Consider the following 21,915-nt stretch of genomic DNA (forward strand, 5'->3'; position numbering starts at 1 on the left):
TCCTTTGTTCCTACCTGTTCTGAGCCTGATTTGCCAGCCTTCCTAAAGAATATGTGATACCAACATCTGTTACTCTTTTCATCTTAAATCAATTAGTTTGTTTCCATCCTTAACAACTGATTAGTATATGAAGAAATCACATCAATTTGCAAACATGGTTCACATTATGCTTTGAATATAGCCCTTGCTGCTCTGTCACTGCACCTTACTTTTAAAATGGACATGTTTCTTTCCCTTCCTCTCTCCCTCCTCCTCTCTAATGCATCCCCTTCCCCAATCTAAGGAAGCAGGATTACTTTTCTTTCCCATCCTAGGCAGAGATACCTGTCCTTCAGCACACACCCACCACAGAAACAAAGTAGTTCAGACTTGGGGACTATACCTGAAGGTCTCAAATTAACCATCTCCCAAATTAACAAGTGAATTAAAACTCTGACAGAACACATGTGTTATGGTTTAGATGTGGTGTCCTCTAAAAGTTTACATGTGAGACAATACAAGAAGGTTTGGAGGAGAAATGATTGGGTTGTAAGAGTCTTAACCTGATCAGTGAATTAATCCCCCAATAGGGATTAACTGAGTGGTAACTGAAGTGGTAGGGTAGATAGAGGAGGTGGGAATTGGGTCGTGGCTTTGGGATATTTATTTGTATCTAGTGAGTGGGGTGCCCTCCCCCTCCCTCTCCTTCCAGATCATCATGTGCGCTGGTTCCCTCTGCCATACTCTCCGGCCACGATGCTCACCTCCCTTAAAGCCCTGGGGAATGGAGCCAGTCTTCTATGGACTAAGACCTCTGAAACTGTGAGCAGCCCTCAAATAAACTTTTCCTCCTCTAAAATTGTTCTGGTTAGGTCTTTTAGCCACAGCAGCAAAAAAAGCTGACTAAAACAACATGGAATGTACCCTTTGAATCACCTCTTTTAAAGCCCCTGTTCCTCTGGATGAGCAGAATCATAGCCTCTGGGACAGGAGTCCCCTGTGCTTCTCCTTTGCTAACAAAGCAATAATTTTTTTTTTTCTTTTTCTCAAAACCATGTCTTTGTTATTTGATTGGGATCAGGGACAAGGACCGAGCTCTTGGTAACACATTCAGCCCCTGAAGAAGAGAACATGATGGAGTTTAAAGACTTGGAAATTAAAAAGAGCTTTTAACTACAGAGGTTTTATTTCCAAGTAACATTCTGAGATGGGGAAATGGAGAGAAAGAGAGATAATATAATTCTGTATGGTAACTGAGGAGCTCAGAGCAAGGCAAAATGCAAAGGAATCTGGAGAAATGGGAAAGCTTAATGTCTTCTCTCTACACATTAAGTAATTTGTATCTTCTATCTACTTTATAGTTTTATGGTCTATGATGGCAGGTCATTGCTTCTCTCATACACTGTTGTAAACTCTGGTCCTTAACAAGGGGCCTGGCAAAGAGCAGTTGCTGTAGGATTTGTTGAATCAATTTTCATGGTTCTGCAATTTCTTGGTTCTTGGAAAAAAGCAGGCAAAATAAAGTTTCAAAGAATGATGTATCTTTGGTTTACTTCTTTCTAAATGCTGTAAAATCACTCCCTAATTAGATTGTTCTTTTTCATGGGGTTATCAGGAAACCCTTCATGTATTTTCTGCTTTGCAGAGAATCCTTCACTACTGCCGACTTTCTCCTTGTGGTTTGAATTTTGGACAACTATCATGGGGTAAGGGAATCTTTTTGAAGGCTTTTTTTGTGAGTTGAGAATGTAAATGTGTTACTGCAAGACTGCTGTTGTAGGGAGTCCTAAAGCAAATAAAACTTAGACTTGGGGGCACAATGAATGCCAGGACTTTTTTTTTTTAATTAAAAAAAAAGTGAAAGGAAAGATTATGATATCACCGCAGGAACTGCGTGTACTGGGGCCAGGTGCTTTGTCTTTGGCTTTGGAAGCCAACAGGCCCATTTCCAAACATCACTGCCCAAGATGGCCTCATGATCAAAGAGGAAGATAATTGAGGAAAACGTTGGCAAGCTCCTAGTCTTTTTTCCTTTGCTTACCTGGTAACAAGATATTTTACAATGTTTTCACAATAATGTTAGGAGTGGTTTTCTGAACCCTAACTTTGTCCCCATCCATTTATATATTTGAGAAATCCTGTAACATATAAACGTTTTTTGAGGATCAGTTCAATATTTTGCTGTAGACTGGGATATTATATTTACAGGAGAGGGTGGCAGTTACTTTTGTTGATGGCACTCAGCTATATATGACTCTTGCTTAGTTTCACATGTAATCGTATTGAAGTTTGAAGCCTGGAGTTCAACAGTAGATAAAATAAGCATTAAATAAACAACTTGCTGTTTTCTTGAGGTTATTTTAAAAGCCCATGTTTACATTCCCACTATTTAGCTCAGGATATGTATACATTATGAAATTTTGTATTTGGTCAGAAAACAAACATTTTCTGTGACAGAAATGGTATTTGAATTAGAAAGCCATTAGATATTAACTATGAGGGGACAAAGATTTATAAGGTTAAAAAAATTAAAAACATGTAGAATAAACTTCCCCTTCAATAGGTGGTTCTAAATCTTGACTGCACAATGGAATTGCCAGAAGAGCTTTAATAACCACTGATGTCTGTCACACCCTAAGTCTGACTTTTCTGGTCTTGGGTGTGTCCTAGACATCAGGATTTTAAAAGCTGCCTTAAGTAAAACTGTTTGATACTCTGAACTGTATTGGAATTTATAGACCTCATTTAGGAGTTTCCTAATGTCAACTTAAACAATAGCATGATCAAATACAGCTATCAGTCAGCAAGAAGCCGCATGGTGTTTAATCCTGGTTCTTTCTTTAAATTCAATGGCAGATTGTGTACTTCATTTAATGTCTGTGCTTCCCTCTCAAACTGTAAGCTCTTGAACATGTAGAGCATCTCTGTTATTCTCCATTGTATGTTATGAGGTTCAAGCAGTGTTGGGCATAGAAATAGGCCTTTAGTGTGTAGTGAATACAGAAACACAAAGAGATCTGATTTATAAATACCAAAAAGCATCAGATCAGGTTGTTGTTGTGCTAAAATTTATTTCATGGACCTCAGTTGCCTTTGCCTCTTCTCATTTCAAAGCTCTGATTCTCTGTCAACTAAACTTTCTATCTTAGTCCATTTTCTGTTCCTATTACTGCATGCAGATTGGGTAATTTATAAAATTAGAGAATTGCTTGTTTGATAAAAGACAAAATCACAACAAATCTTGTTTTGCAGATCTTAATCAACTTGTTTGCTATTCTAGAATTAGGGAGTAGTCTGGATGGAAAATGGTTCAGAATGCCCCACCCCACCACATATGTCATTGAGAACCAGAGAAAATGTAGTGACATACTGTTATGGGTTGAATCTGGAGTGTCCCCAAAATCTCATGTGTTGAAGGCTGGATTGCCAGTTTATGGTGTTGTTCATAGATGGTGAAATCTTTAGGTAGCCGGGCCTAGTGGAATGAAGTTGTTATTGGAATTACGCCCGGAAACAGTGAAACCAAGTGATCATGAACTGAAACCTTCAAAATTGTGAGCCAAAATAAATATTTTCTCCTTTAAGTTGATATATCTCAGGTGTTTTGTCACAGTGATAGAAATCTGATCAATACACATAGTGAAAAAGGAAGTGAGGCACTGAGCTCAGTTGCTTATAGTTTGCATCTATCTTATTTGAACATGGTTTGAATGGTTGGTTACTTGTGTTTGGCTGAGACTCTGCTACTCCTTACAAGAGAATGTTGTAGTCTGTTTACATATAAGGTTAGGATATGTCACTATGTACAGAAAAACCCTTAGGCTAAACTTAAAATCTATATGATGGCAGCTTTAGACCAAACTTTCAATAATCTTCCAGAGGAATATTTTCACAAAAAATTTATGTCTCTGGACATTTATTTTAAAGAATGAAACATTTAAAATCTTGTAACATACATACACAAAAGTGTACAAGACATGTAGTGTATTTACAACAAAGAAATATCCATGTAAACACCACGTTCAAGAAAGACAATTTTTAGTATCCCAAAAGCTTCTTTCATGTCCTTTATCAAACATATTCTCTTTCTCCCAAAGGAAGTTATTGCCTTGACAGCTAACATTTCAGTTTTGCCTGCTTAAAGAACGTTACATGAAAAACATGCTATATACATCCTTTTGTATATATTTCTTTTTCTCAGAATTACTTTTGAAGTGGCTCATGGTTTTATTTGACTCATTTTAATACTATGTACTGGTCCATTGTTTGGATAAATTGCGATTTTTTTTTCATTCTACTGATCAATAAAACATTTGGATTGTTTCCAGTTTGAGAGTCTCTGAATAATGCTACTATTGTAAATATTTTCATACCTATCTTTATGTATATGTCCATGCACTTCTGATGGATTTATAACAAAAGTGAAATTGGTCATTATAGGATATGAAGATATATTTCAACTTTTGATATTACCAAATAGTTTTCTAAAGTGTTTATTCTAATGTACAACCTCATAAGCGTTTATTCCCATTATTCCTCCTTCACCTCAATATTTGGTGTCTTTAGTCTTATGTAGCCATCCCAGTGGACACATGCTGCAGCGGATCTCATTATGGCTTAAGTTTCATTTCCTTAGCTACTCACTTGAGTATCCTCTTTTGAAGTGCTTGTTCAGATTCTTGCCCAGATTTCTATTGGGCTGTATCTTTATCTTATCATTGGTCTATCTATTGATTTTATGAGTTCACTGCATAATTTGAATATAAGCCCTTTTTGACTTAAATTCTACAACTACCTGTGCTTGTCAGCAGCTTGCTTTTTTATTCTCTTAGCATTATCTTTTGATAAACAGAACTTTTTAATATAGTGCAGTTGATCAATCTTTTTCTTTTTGGTATTTGTATGTGTGTATTCTGCTTAATTTTTCCAACACTAAGGTAACAAATGATCCTAGAAGCTTTCTATAATAATGGTATTGTTCTGTATCTGTGCTATCAATTACTGTTTCCAAGGGCTAATAAGCATTTGAAACATAGCTAATGTGACTGAAGAATTGAATTGTAAATTAAATTTTGAATTTAATCTGTCTTGTATGGCTGGTTGCAACTGTATCAAAGATACAATACTAGGCATTTTATTAGTTTGTATTTTGCATCTAGAGCTACAATACAGATGAGATTATTTATATATATATAATCTCATCTCATGTATGATATAGTATAAGAGGGAAGTAAACCTTTTTCCTCATGAATATCCAATTGTCTCAGGACAGTTTGTTGAAGACTTCTTTCTTTGTCACTCTGCAGAACCACTTTTATGAGGCTTGTACTCTTGTCAGTTTGAAGACCTTTAGGTCAATTCTACAGGATCTCAATTATGCAGATTTACTAATTCTTCATTGGCTAGCTTAAGTCTTTTTCTTTTATTTTTAAAGACATCTAAACTATTCTCTATATTCATATATTTCTATACAAATTTTAGAGCTAGCTTGTCAAGTTCTATACACACATACAAAATTTTGTTGGATTTTTAAATGTTTTTATTAGTACATTGTAATCATATATAACAGCGGAGTTCATTTTGACATATTCATTAGTGTATATATTATAGTTTGCTCTATTTCAGTCCCCAGTACTTCTTCTTTTCCTCCCCTTCTCCTTTCTCCAGATCATCATCTTCTATTCTTTTGGTATTCCTTATTTTTATTTTTAAAATTGGTGCATTATAATTATACACAAGTGGAGAGCATTGTGATACATTCACACATGTATCTAGCATAATTTGGTCAACTTCATGTCCGGGTTCTTCTCTTTCCTCACCTTTGGTGCCCTGCCTCTACTCTACTGATCTCCCTTCTATTTTTTATGAGATCCCCCCTTTTCATTCCTTGTCTTTCTCTAGCTTTCTTTATATGAGAGAAAACACTTGACACTTGATTTTTAAGTCTGGCTTATTTCACTTAGCATGATGCTCTCCAGTTCTATTCATTTGCCAGCAAATGACATAATTTCATTCTTTATGGCTGAGCAAAACTTCATAGTGTGTATACCCCATGTTTTCTTTATCTGTCTATTAATGGGCATCTATTTGGTCCCCAAACTTGGTTATTGTGGATTGTTCTGTATAAATATTGATGTGACCAAATCACTGTAGCTTACTGATTTTAGTTCTTTTGGATAAATACCAAAGAGTGGTATAGCTGGGTCATATGGTGGTTCCATTTCTAACCTTGTGAGGAATCTTTTTAGGGGGGTGGGTACCAAGGATTTAACTGAGAGATACTAGACCACCGAGCCACATCCCCCACCCTATTTTGTGTTTTATTTAGACATAGGGTCTCACTGAGTTGCTTAGTGCCTTGCTTTTGCTGAGGCTGGCTTTGAATCTGAGATCCTCCTGCCCTAGCTTCCTGAGCCACTGGGATTACAGGCGTGTGCCACTGTGCCTGGTTTGTGAGGAATCTTCAAGTGGCTACAAAGTGATTGTACTAATTTGCAGTCCTAACAAAAATGTCTGAGTATACCTTTTCCCCCACATCCTTGCCAGCAATTATTGTTATTTATATTCTCAATGATTGCCATTCTAACTGGGATGAGATAAAATTTAGTGTAGTTTTGATTTGCATCTCCCTGATTGCTAAGGTTGTTGAACATATTTTCATATATTTGTTAGTCAAATTTATTTTTTTCTTCTGAGAAATTTCTATTTAGATCTTTTGCCCATTTGTTGAGTGGAGTATTAGATTTTTTTGGTGCCAAGATATTTAGTTCTTTGCATATTGGATTTTGATAAGGATTTTATTGACTATAAGCTTTTTGTGAAAAACTGACATTTTTTTAAAATTTTTTTTTTAGTTTTTGGTGGACACAATATCTTTATTTTATTTTTATGTGGTGTTGAGGATCGAACCCAGTGTCCCGCACATGCTAGGCGAGCACGTTACTGCTTGAGCCACATCCCCAGCCCAAAAAACTGACATCTTTATACTGTTGATTTTTCTACATGTTCCTTAAATGATATTTATATTTATTCAAACACAATTGTAATTTTTCACCTTTTATTAATATTTTTCCCAGTGATTTGATCTTTTTGATGCTATAATTAGAATCTCGAAGTATCTGATTTTCTTATAGTGTAGGAATGCAGTTCAGTTTTGTTATGTCAATAGTTGGCAACTTTGCTAAACTTGTTTATTCTAATATAGTACATATTCATTTATACGTTCTACAAGCAGATATATACAAGTAGTGACTATTTTAATTCTTTTGCATATTCTCAAACTGCTTCTATCTTTCTTTCTTTTTTTTTTTTTTGCAAGAAACTCCTCTACAAAATTAAATAATAATGTAGAGTGTGAACATCCTTATCTTGTTTCTAATCTCAGGGAGAAAACTTTCCATAGAGTATCATTTTGGATATGATATTTGCTACAGTTTTTCACTATTAGATATTCTTAAAAACTTTTCCCCCTAATCTGCTAGGAATTGAATATAAAATTTGATCAAATGCTCTTACATTTTTTGAAATGATTAAATAAATTTTATCATTTATTCTGCTGTTGTAGTGTTCTGATTTTTGGATATTATACTAAACTGTATTCCTGGAATCATGCAACTATATTATCTTTCCGTATCAGTTAGCTAAAATTTTATTTAGAAATTTGTATAGGTAGTTTTTCTTCTATGACAAATTTTTAGAGCAGTTTTAGGTACACAGCAAAATTGAGAAGAAGATACAGAGACTTCCCCTATACCTCCTATCCCCATATATGCATAGCCTCCCCTATTATCAACACCCACTCCACAAGAGAGATGATTTCTTACAGTTGATAAACCTATACCGGCATATAACAATCACCCACATGTCATAAATTAAATCAGGGTTCACTTTGGCTGCTGTACATTCTGTTCGTTCAGACAAGTATGTAATGACATGTACTGACCATTATTGTATCATAAAAGGTTTTCATTACCCACCCCAATACTTTATGCACTGCCTACTTCTCCCTCCAACCCCTAAACATGTAGTAACCACTGATGATTTTTTACTGTCTCCAGTTTACCTTTTCCAGAATGCTATGGAATTGGAATCAGCGACATTTAGCCTTTTCAGAGTAACTTCTTTTGCTTAGAAATATGCACTTAAGGTTCTTTCCTGCATTTTCATGGCTTGATTTTAGTGCTGAATAATACTCTGTTGTCTGGATGTACCTCAGTTAATTTATCCATTCACCTACAGAAGGCTTGCAAGTTTTGACAATTATAAATAAAACTTCCATAAACATCCTGTGCAGGTTTTTGTTTGAACATGTTTTCAAGATATCTATGGCTTTGAGCAAAGTTATTCTGTACAAAGTTAGGCCCATCTCATAAAAAGAAAGTAATCATTCCTTCATGGAGGAATTTGTATAAAATATGTTATTTCTCAAAAGTGGTTAACGGAAATCATCATTAAAGACATCTAGACTTGAATATTTTGGGGGAGTGGGAAAAAAGAGTTAAAATTATAAATTCACAAATTAAGGATACTGATCCAGGGTTGCTATTTCTTTTTGTGTCAATTTCATCAAGTTATGTTTTATTTTCTGGTAATCTGTTTTTTCTAAATGATCAAATTTAATGTCATAAAGTTATTCATGATATTTTCTTATTCTAATGTGACTGTCTAGAATTCTGCCTAACTTAAGATTTTCTTCAATTTCCTTTAATAAGTCTTTGGTAACTAATTTTTAAGTTACTAAATGTAGGGAAGAGCAGTACTTGTTTATTTTAAATGTTTTTCTTCTGATCATACGTTTATTGTGGAAAACTTAAAAGCACAAAAGAGGAAGTAGCATAATCCATGGTCCTGCCACCCGGAAAAAAAACACCACAGTTACCATTTTAGGATGTCTCTTGCTAGTTTTTTTTAATGCACATATATTTGAAAATGTATATAGTAGTATATTTTGTTAACTATTCTATACACCATTTTAAATTGTTTTTTGATCATTAAATCACAATAATTTCTCATACATATTTTAATAATTTCGTATTCATTAAATGCACATTATCTGAGATCATTGTAATGGTTATTTCTAAAATCTTGCTTTTTAAACAATATTGACATGAAGATCTTTGTAAATTTCTGATCATTTTCTTGAGATAGCCTATAGAATGAGTCAAGTCAAATGCTTGAGCATGGATTATATGTATTCTCATCTACTGGCAATATTCATGAGGGCTCAACTAAACATAACCTGGTGACATTAGTTTTCACCAATGTATTGTGAACAGAAATGCATCTCTCATTTGTAAGTTGAGTATTTAAATATGGCTGTAGGACCCTGCACTGTTCTTTCTCTTTATCCTGACATATCAGTTAGGACAGCTACCATCTTGAACATTACTATCACCTGTAGATATCAGAATCAGAGAGCCCTTTGCTGATGCATGAAGGATGGGTGACATAAGCAAGAAAAATAAACTGCTACGGTTGGACTATGTAAAATTTATTTATTGGAAACTTAATCCTTAAATTAATGTGTAAGTAGTATTTGGAGGTGGCACCTTTGAGAAAGTAATTAGCATTAAATAAGGTCATAAGGGTGGTAACCTCATAAAGGTATTTGTGGCTTTAGTAGGAGAGAAACCCAAGGTTGCACCCTGCTCTGTTTCACAATGTGACACCTTCTGCCTAGTTATGATGCAGCAAAATGACCGTTGGCAGATGCAAACACCATGCTCTTTGGAATTCCCAGCTACCAGAATTGTGAGATAAATAAAATTCTATTCTTTATAAATTACCTGGTCTGTAGTATTCAGTTATAGACTCTAAGGTTTGGATGTTGTTACTTCAGTAAAACCTAGATATTCTGAGTGGACATTTTCCCAATCTTTGCTGTCCTAATCACACATTGATTTCTTAAATACTATTATATCTATGTTCTGTTAGAATAATAATATTAAATAGTATAATAGTATTACAGTACTATTGTCATCAAAGTAGTACTTTGATGATTAGAGCTTTAATATTTGATTAGGTCAGTTTCTTTTTCTATTTTTTTTGTTTCAAAATTTCATTTGTTTTCCCCTCCCAAATGAATTTTAGAAATCAGTAATTTAACTTAAAAAACTGATTATTTACATTCTATATTATTACTTATATTTCATTTGTTTATTTTTTAGGATTTTCACAAGTATTATTTCAGTTGTTAATTAGATATATCTATTCATTCTAATTTTTGTCTTTCATTGTTTTCTGCCTTCTCCCCTTTCTTTTCATTTTTATGTTTGTTTTCAATCCAGTTGTAATTTTATAACTTAAATCTTAATCCATTTATTCTTATTATTCAAGGCCAATACTTTGATATTTGGTCTGGATTTTACTTTGCTTAGCTCATATTTTGCATATTTGATTTCTATTGATTATATTTTTAATATATAGGGAGATTTCTTTTTAAAATAGTGCTAATTTATGTCTTAACTGAAAGTCTAATGTTTTTACTGGTTCTTCCACTGCAGTGGGTCGTGAATTCCAACTTCTGTCACTTTGGTACTAGGTAATTGCTGAAATTTTGGCTTCATGCTCTGGCATTGGAACTGAGTTTTCTTGCTTGGTTTTTTCAACTCTCACTCTACATGAGTAAAGATTAGGAGTTGGCAAATGTCTGGAGGGCAAATTGCTGTAGCATTTCAGGCTCTGCTTTCTGTTATTCCCTTCCAGTTACATTCTGACATCTTTGATCTGTGTTTCCCCAGCCTGGTGAAGTCTACCACTTTCTCCTCAGGGGTGGTGGTCCAGATCACCAAACTCTGAGGGAAAATCTAGTCACTAAGCAGCTTCATCTTAGACTACCTACTCTACCGTGTCTTTGCCCCTCAAATTCTGATTGTCCCGGTTACTCTTCAATGCCTTCACTGATGCCTTCAAACATTTTTCCTTTCAGCTTTAATTGTTTTTTGGCAAGAGTATTGGAAATAGCTAGAGTACAAGATTTTCCCCTTAATTTAGTACATTCTTTTCTTGTATTGGTCAGTTCCATTTTCATTCTATTCTTTGCCTTTATTCTATTATACTTTAAACTCTTATGTTTTAGAAAAAAACATTTTTTTTACTTTTCATGCATTAAAGAAGCAAAGAAGATAATTTAGTAGATAATTTCCAAAAATTATCTTCATTTTCCTACCCGAAAATCATTTTCACACATACCTGGTATCCCTCAGGCAGTTTTTGCTTTCTTTGTTTCTTAACATTGCTTTACTCATCCTGGAAAAAAAGAAATCTTTGCCCAGGTTCTGTGTTTAGAAGAAGAGAAAGAAATTATGTTTCTCCAAGTCCCCTGCATTGTTCAGTAGGGTGTGGAGTAAATTGTTCATCTTTTTAAACTGAAGAAGGGTGTTTTTATTAGACATCTACTAGCCAGATTTCCATGGTCAATGAATCACTGGTTTAGAATGGCTCTGCTAGATTTTTCTCTTGTCTCTCAGCTGAATTCACTGACTTAGAAAGAAGTTTATTTCTGAATCATGTGAGGACAACAGCAATTCTTTCACCAGAGTAGTCCTTAAAATGTAACACTCTCAAATGCACTGATTTATTTGCCTCTTCCTATATTTCACCCTAATTTTAAAGACATAGCTTCCACTTATGTGTGTTTTAAGCACCAACTACCTCTGGATAAAAAAGTTCATATTGAATAAGAATTTGGGAAGAAGGATGCCTTAAAAGTTGTTTTGTGTGTGTGTGTGTGTGTGTGTGTGTGTGTGTGTGTGTGTGTGTGTTGAAGGGGAGTGACTGCCAAGGGTGGATAAGGAAGGGCAGGGTTTTCGTGTCAGGCAGTCCTGGGATTTTGTATTGGTGACCCTGCTTTCAAGCTGTGCAACAATGGGAAGTTCATTTAAACCTGACTTAGTGATAAAATCTGGCCTGAGAGGAGCACTCTCCTCAAAGTATTATTATAAGGACAAACATGATATAATCAGTACAATCTTTGTACAATGAAAGTGTTCCTAAATATTAGCTGCTATTATTAACTTTATTCTTTTTCTTTTTTATTAGTTCTTTTTATTTATACATAACATTACCATTCATTTTGACATAGTTATGAAAGCATAGAATATAATTTGCTCTAATTTCATACCCAGGGCTTCCTCTTTCCCTCCCCTCCTCCTTCCCCCAGTTCCCTTCCCTCTACTCTACTGATCTTTCTGCTATTAACTTTTAGTTTTGTAAATTAGAGCCTTGTGAATGAAAATAGTATATATGAATGATATTCAATGTGGTATATTTATATATTTACACAGGAAAGTTTAGGACAGATTTATTCTACTGTTCTTCCCTTATCCTGTCCCTCCTCCTTCCCCCTCAATCTCCTTCCTCTAATTCACTGACTCTTCTATTTTCATGAAATCTCCTCCCTTTTTCTTTTTTGTTTAAAATTTTCCCCCTTATTTTGGATTAGCTTCTGCATATCATAGAAAAAATTCCACCTTTGACTTTCTGGGTCTGGCTTATTTCACTCGGATGGAACTGGAGGCTATCATGCCATTTACCAGCAAATGCTATAATTTTATTCTTCTTTGTGGATGAGTAATACTCCATTGTGCGTATGTATGATATTTCCTTTATCCATTCATCTGTTGAAGGGCACCTAGGTTGATTCCATAGCTTAGCTATCGTGATTGAGCTGCTGTAAACATTGATATGGCTGCGTCACTGTAGTATGGTGATTTTTTAAGTCCTTTGGGTATATACCAAGGAGTGGAATAATTGGGTCAAATGGTGGTTACATTTTGAGTTTTTTGAGGAATCTTAATACTGCTTCCCAGAGTAGTTGCACTACTAATATTTTTCCTATTTTATTAATACATATTAATAACTTTCTGTTTGGAAACCAGACTCATTGGGGGAAATCCACTTACCTTGTTCATTAAGCAAGTTTTATAGTATTTGTTTTGGTGAGGTGGGGGATAGGTCAAGTGGAAATTAAGGGTGTTAAAAAAAAAGAGAAATGTTGTAGGAAGTTCCTTTGGCTAGTTTTTGCAGCACAAGTAATGTAGCCCAGTCCACATAGAGCCTGGGCATAGCTCCATTACAATTAACTGTTATTTGTTATTCTTAACTGTGACTTTAAATTTTCATTTCTGTGCTAAAGGGTGTTTAAAAAAAAGAAAAAAAGAAACCTTAGAGGCAAGTTAGGAGACCTGTATTCTGGTCCTGGATCATTTATAAATAGGATATAATACACCTAGGAGTATATAGCTTATCTTAGTGCTTTGGTTTCCCATCTGTGAAGTGAAGAGGACAAGATGCTCTCTACAGCTTGTGAGTTCTAAGATATAACCATTCTGGGAGGGGAGGCTTAGATAGATATGACAGTGGTATCATTGTGTGGAAGATTCCTAGTGAATAACTGTTGATTTCCCTCTCTTCCTCCCTCTGTACTCCAACTACCTACTCAATCGGATTAAGTGAACTTGAGTTCAGAATAAGACATTAATAGTTCACAGTGTCATCATTTAGATGTGTGATCTTAGAAACATATAAGGTCCTCACTATACACAGTACACACAAAAAGGCCCTTAATTAAACACATGAGATGTATTAATCATATGCTCTTGAGAAAGCTATAAAAAGGACTCATTCCAGGGCCAGATGTGCCCTTGGAAAGAATTAGGCCAGCAAAGAGAAGGAGGGATGAGAGTTTCATCCATGATTATTCCCATCTGTTGTTCTTTTAAAAAAATTCCTAAATGGACACTAGATGTGGAGAAAATTATAAGAAGCCAATATTAAAGCTGGACTAAATGTGTTGAATTAATAGGTTAATAACTCTAAATTTTAAAACAGGATTCAAGATTTCAAATTTTGTTAAAGCCTCATCTGCTTGTTGCCTCTTCTTGACTTTGATACTTCTATCATGAGCCTATGACATACCATCTATTATGGCAGATAAATCCACTCCATGAACCTTAACTTGATCAGATCTTTCCACACAAATTTTTGGACATTTAATATAGCCACCCAAACACACATGGAGAACAGAGACATCAGTTTTCCTCATTTAAAGAGCAAATACTTTTAACCCGTAAATGGGGAGATCTCAGCAGAAGGTATGTGAATGTTTGATACATCAACAATTAACGGATACACATGCTGCAACACAGGATATATTTTACATCATTAACTATTCTACCTTTTCTATATAACAACAGAGCTTCAGTAGGATGGACCTTCCATGATTATTAGTATTAATAAATAATCAAATGAATGATCACAGGCATATATATGTACTTGATGTCTATAAAATGTAAAGGACAGAAATACTAAGTTTATTTTAACTGATTTAAACTTCTGTGTTTCTGCTCATTGATATAACTTGAGATCCTACTATAAATTTATGTAAGAAGATAGTTTTATGAGTATTTAACCTAATATATTTTCATTTGAGGCAATTTTTGAAGAGTTTTAACTTATTTTTTTCCACAAAGTTGAAAAAATCCCAGGCTTACAGTGTTTCTTCTAAAATACTTTGAACTCTAGTTAAATGTGGAATCTTTAAGCATTTTTAATGTGAACTTTTAAGGATGGACATACTTAAAAAATAGCAACTAGATATTTCATTCTTCGTGAGATCAGATAAAACAAATAATGAACCAAAGCACAGGTTTGTTTCCTTCACTGTCATTTCCCCCAAGAAGTTAAGTGGAGAGGTTTCATTCATCACAGCTGTAGAGAATCACACTGAAAAGAAAAGCTGTTGCATCAGGCCATGGGAAATGTGAACAATTCCAAGTGAAATAGGGCGCTCTTTCCAAAGTCATTTTACAGGAAGGATCAGGTTCTCAAGTCATCTATTAAAACAAATTTGCTGTTGTTTTGTTTTCTACTTTAAATGAAGGAAATGTGATGCAATTTTTTATATGTTCACATGTGTACCTAGTAGATATCTTAAACTAAGAGAAAAATCTTTGCATTAATAGGGACAAAAATATTAACACACTCAATATTCATGTGATTTGTTAAATAAATCAATAAACTAACCAGTGCTTCAGTATTTCCTCATCTTCTGGGTCAGTGCAATTTTTCCAAATGCCGTCTTAAAGGTGTCTGACATCTGAGAAAGTGAACTAAAAAGTAAAAGTGCATTACCCAGCTCCTAACCATAAAATGTTTGGGAAAAGTTAAAATACAAGCATGTTTTATTATTTATTTCAGGATTGGGGATTGAACCCAGGCCATTACACATGATAGGCAAACACTCTACCTCTGAGCTACACCCCTAACCCCAAACGTGTGTTTTTAATAAATATTTGTTAAAATTGAGAAAAATCAGAAAATAGAATAAGAGAAAAAACATCCTTTAATGAGAGAGAAGAGCAAAGCCCAAACCAGATGACCTCTGGGTCTGCCCAGATGAGATGACCTGAAAGACAGTTCAATATGAGAGCCAGGAGACTTGGATCTGCAGGAAATATGTGTGGGAGGAGCTAGAATTGTCTTTCTTATATAAAGTCAGAAGTCTGAAATGGCTGTTTTGTTTCTAAAATTGGTTTTAGAAAAACATGCTAAGAAAACTAGATCAAGAGTAACTGTTGTGGAAACTGAGAAGAAATTGTTACCCTAGAGAATTTGGAGCCAAGAACGGCAACCTTCCATGGCACAGGAATTACAGTGGTTCCTATCATGTATCAACCTGCCTGAGCTCAAGGGTGCTCATATACTTGGTAAAACAAGTATTATGACAGTTATTCTGTGTGTGTCTGATGAGATAAACATTTGAACTGGTAGAGTTAATATGTATCTATACATATAGATATATCTTCTGTTTTGTGCTTCTCAGTGTGTATGGGACTCATCCAATGTGTTGGGAGCTTGAATGGAGCAAAAGGGCTAAGGATTCTTTGTCTCTCTGATTGTCTTTGAGCTGTAACGTGGGTCTCCCCTGACTTTCAACTCAGTCTCAGTCTGGAAGGAACTGTACCGTCTGCTTCCTAGGGTGTCCAGCTGGCTAGACCTTCAGACCTTGAAACTTCTTAGCCTCCATGATAAGTTAATTCCTTATAATAAATCTCTTTCTCTCAACAGAAGATATAACTATATGTATAGATACATATTCTATTTATTAGGAGCACATAGTATCCTATCTATTCTGTTTTTCTGGAGAAAGATTAATTTAGGGATGAATAGATTGGCCATACATCATTTTTCCTTTCTTCTCTGGTAAAACATCAAAATTGAAATGACACTCCATTTTTTAGCAGAAACACTGAAATTGAGAAAACAGTAGAGAGATACTTTTAAAGTTTAGGGGGAAAGATTTCCATCCTAGAATTCTATGTCCAGCCATCTGTCAAGTGTGAGGACAGAATAAAAGCCTCTGACAGCAAGCTCTTGAATATTTTGTCCCCCACATCTCCTTTATCATGAGATCATTGGAGGATGTACTTCATCAAATTAAGGGCAAGGGGAAGGTATGAAAAACCCAAATACCCAGGAAATAGATTTCATAGTACATTTCATAGAGGAGTGAAATAAAAGGAGTTCCAGGATGATAACAAAGGGAAACTTCAGAGTGAGAGCTTTTCTTTTAAGAGCAAACAGTCTGACTTCAGAGTGAGGGAATGAAGGGATCCTGGCAGGGTATTTTTTTGGGAGGTGGGTGGGTACCAGGGATTGAACTCAGTGGCATTCAACCAGCTACATCCTCAGCTCTACTTTTCATTGCTGAGGCTGGCTTTGAACTCAAGATCCTCCTGCCTCAGCCTCCAGAGCCACTGGGATTACAGGTGTGCCCCATCATTCCTGGCTCTGGCAGGGTATTTTTAATGAAAACAAAATGTAGTGTTGAGGGGGGCTTCATGGCTCTAATGAAATGTCTGGGGTCTAAAGTGGTAAGAAAAAAACTAGAAAACTAAAGGGGAAAGATCAATTATTAACATCTCTGAAAAAGTGAGTTTTTAAACAGATTCTGCATAGTAGTGGAAATAGCAAAAAAGAAAACCTATGGAATGGGTAAAAATATTTACAAACTGTACATCTGATAAAAAGCCAATATCCAAAATACATAAGGAATACAAACAGCTCAGTGGCAAAAACAAATATACAACCTAATTTAAAAATGAGTAAAGGACCTGAACAGACGTTATTCCAGAGAAGATCTACAAATGACCAATAGGTGTATGAAAATGTGCCCAGCATCACTAGTCATCAGGGAAATGCAAATAAAAATGTCAGTGAGAGATCTCTTTACACCTGTTAAAATGGCTGTTATCAAAAAGTCAAGTGATAACAAGCATTGGCAAGAAGGAGAAAAGGGACCCCTTACACATTGTTAGTGGCTTTATAAATTGATGTAGATATCTTGGAAAATAGCATGGAGGTCCCTCAAACTAAAAATGGAACTACCATATGCTCTAGCAATCCTACATACAGGTACACATCCAAAGAAATTGAAATAGGGATCTTGAAGAGATGGCTGCCTCCCTATATTCACTACAGCATTATTCACAATAGCCAGGAAAAGCACACAACCTGGGTGTTCATCTGTTGAGGAATGAATTTTTAAAATGTGGCATGCACACTCACGTGTATACACACACCCACACATCCCAGAACATTATTCAGCCACACAGAAGAAGGAAAGCCTGCCATTTGTGACCATGTGGATGAACCTGGAGGACATTACACCAAGTAATGTAAACCAGACACAGAAAGACAAATGACTACCTGATCCACTGATATGCAGAACTTAAAGAAGCTGAATTCATGGAAACAGTAGAATGGTAGTTTTTAGGGTCTGGATGGTTGATGAAGCCTTTAAGGAGTGAATGACTTTTAACTTGTACTAATTGTTTCAAAGAAGAGAAAGAGAAAACATTTCTACTAATGTTAAAGCAGTTATATCCCCTGTCTGAGATGGGCAGAAAAACCATCTCTTGAATACACCTCTATCCTGAACACATGACAAAGGACATAACAATAGCAGATGGAATTAAGGTTTCCAATATGATAAAATAAGAAGATTAATCTGGATTTTCTGGGTGGACCCAACAGAATCACTGGGGTCCTGAAAAGGATATGAAGGTAGCAGACGAAAAAGTGTGGTGTGATATGGTGAAAACTCCACAGGACAATGCTGGCTTTGAAAGAGGAGGAACTATGAGCCAGGGAATGTGAGTGGCCTCTAGAGGCTGGAAAAGCAAGTTTATACAGAGTATTTATTCCTGGGATATGACCTCAAATTGCAAAGTTCAGATATTGTGGCAAATAAGTCTTACAAAGATTATTTTTTAAATGTCACAATTCATCAGATTTTCAATAGGAAATTGATGGCAAATTCACTGTCAAATACAGTCACTACTGGCTACATCTAGCTATTTAAATTTAGGTTAATTCGAGGGAGATTTATTAACCAAAAGGCTAATTATAAAGTGTGGTGGGCTGTACAGGAAGTTCAAAGGATAGCACAGGAACTCAGGGGAGCAGGCTCTGGACTCTGGCCACTCCTAGGTCTGCAAGGATAAGGCCAAAGGAAAAGAGAGGACTCCTACATGTGACGGGGAGGGCCATGAGGAGCAATGTCTTTAAAAGAAACAAGGAGGGTTTGAGAGTGTGGCTCAGTGATGCTTGTTTGGAATGTACAAGGTCCTGTGTTTGATTGCCAGCCGGCAAAAGAACAGTAATCTACCTAGTGAAGCAGCCAGACTGAGGTGACCAGTCTGAGTGGGAACCAGAGGATTAAATAACCTGATTTCACTGTCTTCTCTCCCTTGTCTTTTGCCAAGGATCCACAGACTGAGCCTAGCAAGGAGGCCAGATCCAAGGGATTCTAGTGAAATGGCCCAGACAGGGCAGAGGCAGGGTAGAGAAGAAGGGCAGTACATGTGAAGGGGCAAATGGAAGAGAACTGGAGAAAAAAGTAACATACCATGTGTCCCTATTGTGAAAATCATGAATAGCAAATGGTACTTGTAGTTTGGAACAAAACTTGTAAGTAGATAAAGCAGAGATTCAAAATTTACTCAAATAGAAATGAGGGTAACTTGTCCTACGAAAATGTAAATGATGCAAAAAGTACCTCAGAGATGACTCGCTTTGATGTAGGATATGCTCATTTGATGTTTGACAGTGTTTAATGAAATGTGAGTTGGAGGAAATTATATTCTAAACAAATTTTTATGTCATATATGATTTAAAGTGGACATTTGAAATGACAGTATTAAATGTGATCACAAACATGACCATATTATGTTTTTATATTCAAGTTATAAAAATTTTGTATCTTTTTTAGAAGATAAATTTATGTTTGGGATGCCTATTAACAAAACATAATGTATAAAAAACTCTAGAGAAAATGGCAGTGATAAATATGAAAATGGATGCTGAGAGCCATAGACGAGTCCGAATGACACATGGCATTTTTGCCAGAAGTAGTGGTTGAGAGGTGACGCCAGCAAGTTCTCCTGGAGTTCCCGTTGAGTTCCAGTTGAGCTCCAGTTGAGCTCTGGCGGGGATTCCTGAAGAGTTCTCATTGGTTGGGGAAGTGCCGGAGGAGGGATTTCCGGTTGGTGGTTCCTGGAGGAGCAGTGTGGTCTTCGGAAGAGTTCCCGGGAGCGTGTGTGGAGTGTGCTGGTGAAGTTCAGAAATAAAGTTTGTTCCTGCTTCAGTGGCTCGTGATTTGTGCCCAGTTTTTGGCTCTTGCAAAGGATTCCTTATTTGTGATATCATATACAACTATGGCTGCTTGTGCTCCTCTGTAGTACATTGGTGCTAGGCTGTGGTATCGTTCTTGACCAGCTGTATCCCATATTTCAAACTTTACCATTGTGTCATCAAGACACACAGTTTGGGTCAGAAAAGCACCTGGAAATCTACAGCTCTTTTATTTGCTAGATCAGCCTTGTTTCCTGATAAAGCTATTACAATGTTGGGACTTGCTCGCCTCTGAAGTTCTTTAACCCAGATCATGAGTTAGAACGGTAAGAACCAGTAGTTCAAAGAAAAGGTGAACAAAGTGAAGGATAAGTACATGAAGAAGTTTAGTAATCAGGGGAAAACTTAAAGTGAGATACTGTTTAACACCATTGGATTGGCAACTTTCAAAAAGTGGGCAAGTATTTCCAAGAACGTGTGTCCTACACCACTAGGACTCTTGGACACAGCTGCTCAGTGTCCATGACTCCCACCACTTCCTTCCACATTTGCCAGTTATCTTCTGAAGGCCCTTTCCATCTAGGCCTAGGAAGATGTAGGTTCACCTGGAACCTCTCACTCACGTACATGGAGAGAGAGGTAGAACATGTTCACTGCTGTATTTTTGTGAAGTAATCTGATACCAATCAGTAAGGGAATGGGTAAGATGTGGTTTGTTCATAGATCGGAAAAGTAAGAGCAATTAAAGCAAACCAAAGCAATATACATCAGCACAAAGAAATCTTGTAATCTAAGGTGGCAGAAGAAGCAAAAGCTTCAGAATTCATATTGGAGAAGAGCATTCCTAAAAACCAAAGCAATAGTCCATAATGATTTGTATTCAGAATGTAGCAGAAGTGTAAAAGCCTGGGCTGGAGAGCTCTTGCCATAGTCCTCTTGGTGGCTGCCTCTGGGTAGGAAGGGAGGGAACGGGCCTGAATGTGTGTAGGCAGCATGCAGAGTACATATTTTGGCTTGAAATACTTGAATCTGTATTTGTTTATATTGTGATTACATTTACACCGAGTTCCCTTTATGTCCTCAAACGGTCTGAATACATTTCTAAGAATTTCAAAAATAGCCAACATAGTTGCTTTCTATTTGAGGCAAATGGAGATTTTTTTTTCTTAGTGTTTTTTTTATTGTGATTTTCAGGGAAAATTATAAAATTGTTGACTGGAGTTATCATACCCATTTTAGATATTTTATTTCTCTACTAGTCTCTACTCCCAGTGCCAGGACTGTTAAGTGGAAGAATTTGATCCCCAGCTAATGGAATAGTGAGAAAACAAATGCAGTCCAGCAGATGGTCAGTTGATAGCAGATCATTTAAATTGATTAAACATCTTTTCACCAGTTCTAAAGTGACAGGCTTCTAAGATGGAAATAGTATCTGAGAATGAAAAATTTCAACACCCTCCTAATTTATATTGTCACTTGCATTTGTGGCATCATTCTTTGTTAAATATTCAACCTTCAAATATAATCACCACCCATAAACAGAAACTAGACAATTTTGAAACATCTATCACTATTATTTGTCACTACTGTCCCAATATTTCATGTATCTGTTTCCTTCCACACAATACTTGAGCTACATTGTTCTCTCTTAGTTCAGCAGGGCTCTCAGACCTCGGCTTGAATTAAATCCTTTCCCTCATTATTTCTCTGTAATTGCATTGAGCATGTATGTGTGTAAATTTCTCTTGCTTTTTCCCTTCTATCTTTAGGAAGTTTTACTTTCTTATGAAAAGTTTATAGATTAACCCCACTGCTGTTTTTCCCATCTTATTATGTCCTGATCTCTTCCTATTTAAATAACTGCTGTCATTAAAGGATTGCACTGGGGTGGGGTAGAGTGGGGTGATTCCATTTGTACATGCTGCCTGGTCTGCGTTAACAAAAATATATGGAAACTTGCTAAGAATACCTGATGTTATCATGGGAACAGAAGTATAATAGACTCACTAACAACCCACCAATTTCTGTTCTACCTATGCCTCTTTTCTAAAATTCTGCCTATTCAACACACCATTAGGATATCTCTGAGCACCTCAAACTCAACATATTGAAGGTACAACTCACATCACCACCTCCACCCAGATCCCTCCTTCCTCCATGTTTTCTGTTTAGTCAATAGCATGTTCAGCCACCAGGATGTGCAGGTTGGACTGGCATCCTTAAAAATGGATCTCCTTTTTTATTTCTTATATCCAGTTTTCTTCTAGATTTTTGTCAATTTTGCTTTCTATATATATCACA

At 35.9% G+C, this 21,915-nt stretch overlaps 1 long non-coding RNA gene across 1 annotated transcript; it reads right to left on the reverse strand.

Moving 5' to 3' along the window:
- Positions 1–227: 227 nt before the first annotated feature.
- Positions 228–20,674, reverse strand: LOC125616901. The gene is made up of 4 exons (XR_007347681.1): positions 19,697–20,674; positions 13,405–13,409; positions 13,266–13,275; positions 228–238 (listed from the first exon to the last, which is right to left on the reverse strand). It is a non-coding gene; the product is annotated as an uncharacterized LOC125616901 (long non-coding RNA).
- Between the last annotated feature and the right edge of the window lie 1,241 nt (positions 20,675–21,915).

Source organism: Marmota marmota, unplaced genomic scaffold (assembly GCF_001458135.2).
Source record: "Marmota marmota marmota unplaced genomic scaffold, marMar, whole genome shotgun sequence".
In the NCBI taxonomy this organism is placed as follows: Eukaryota; Metazoa; Chordata; class Mammalia; order Rodentia; family Sciuridae; genus Marmota; species Marmota marmota.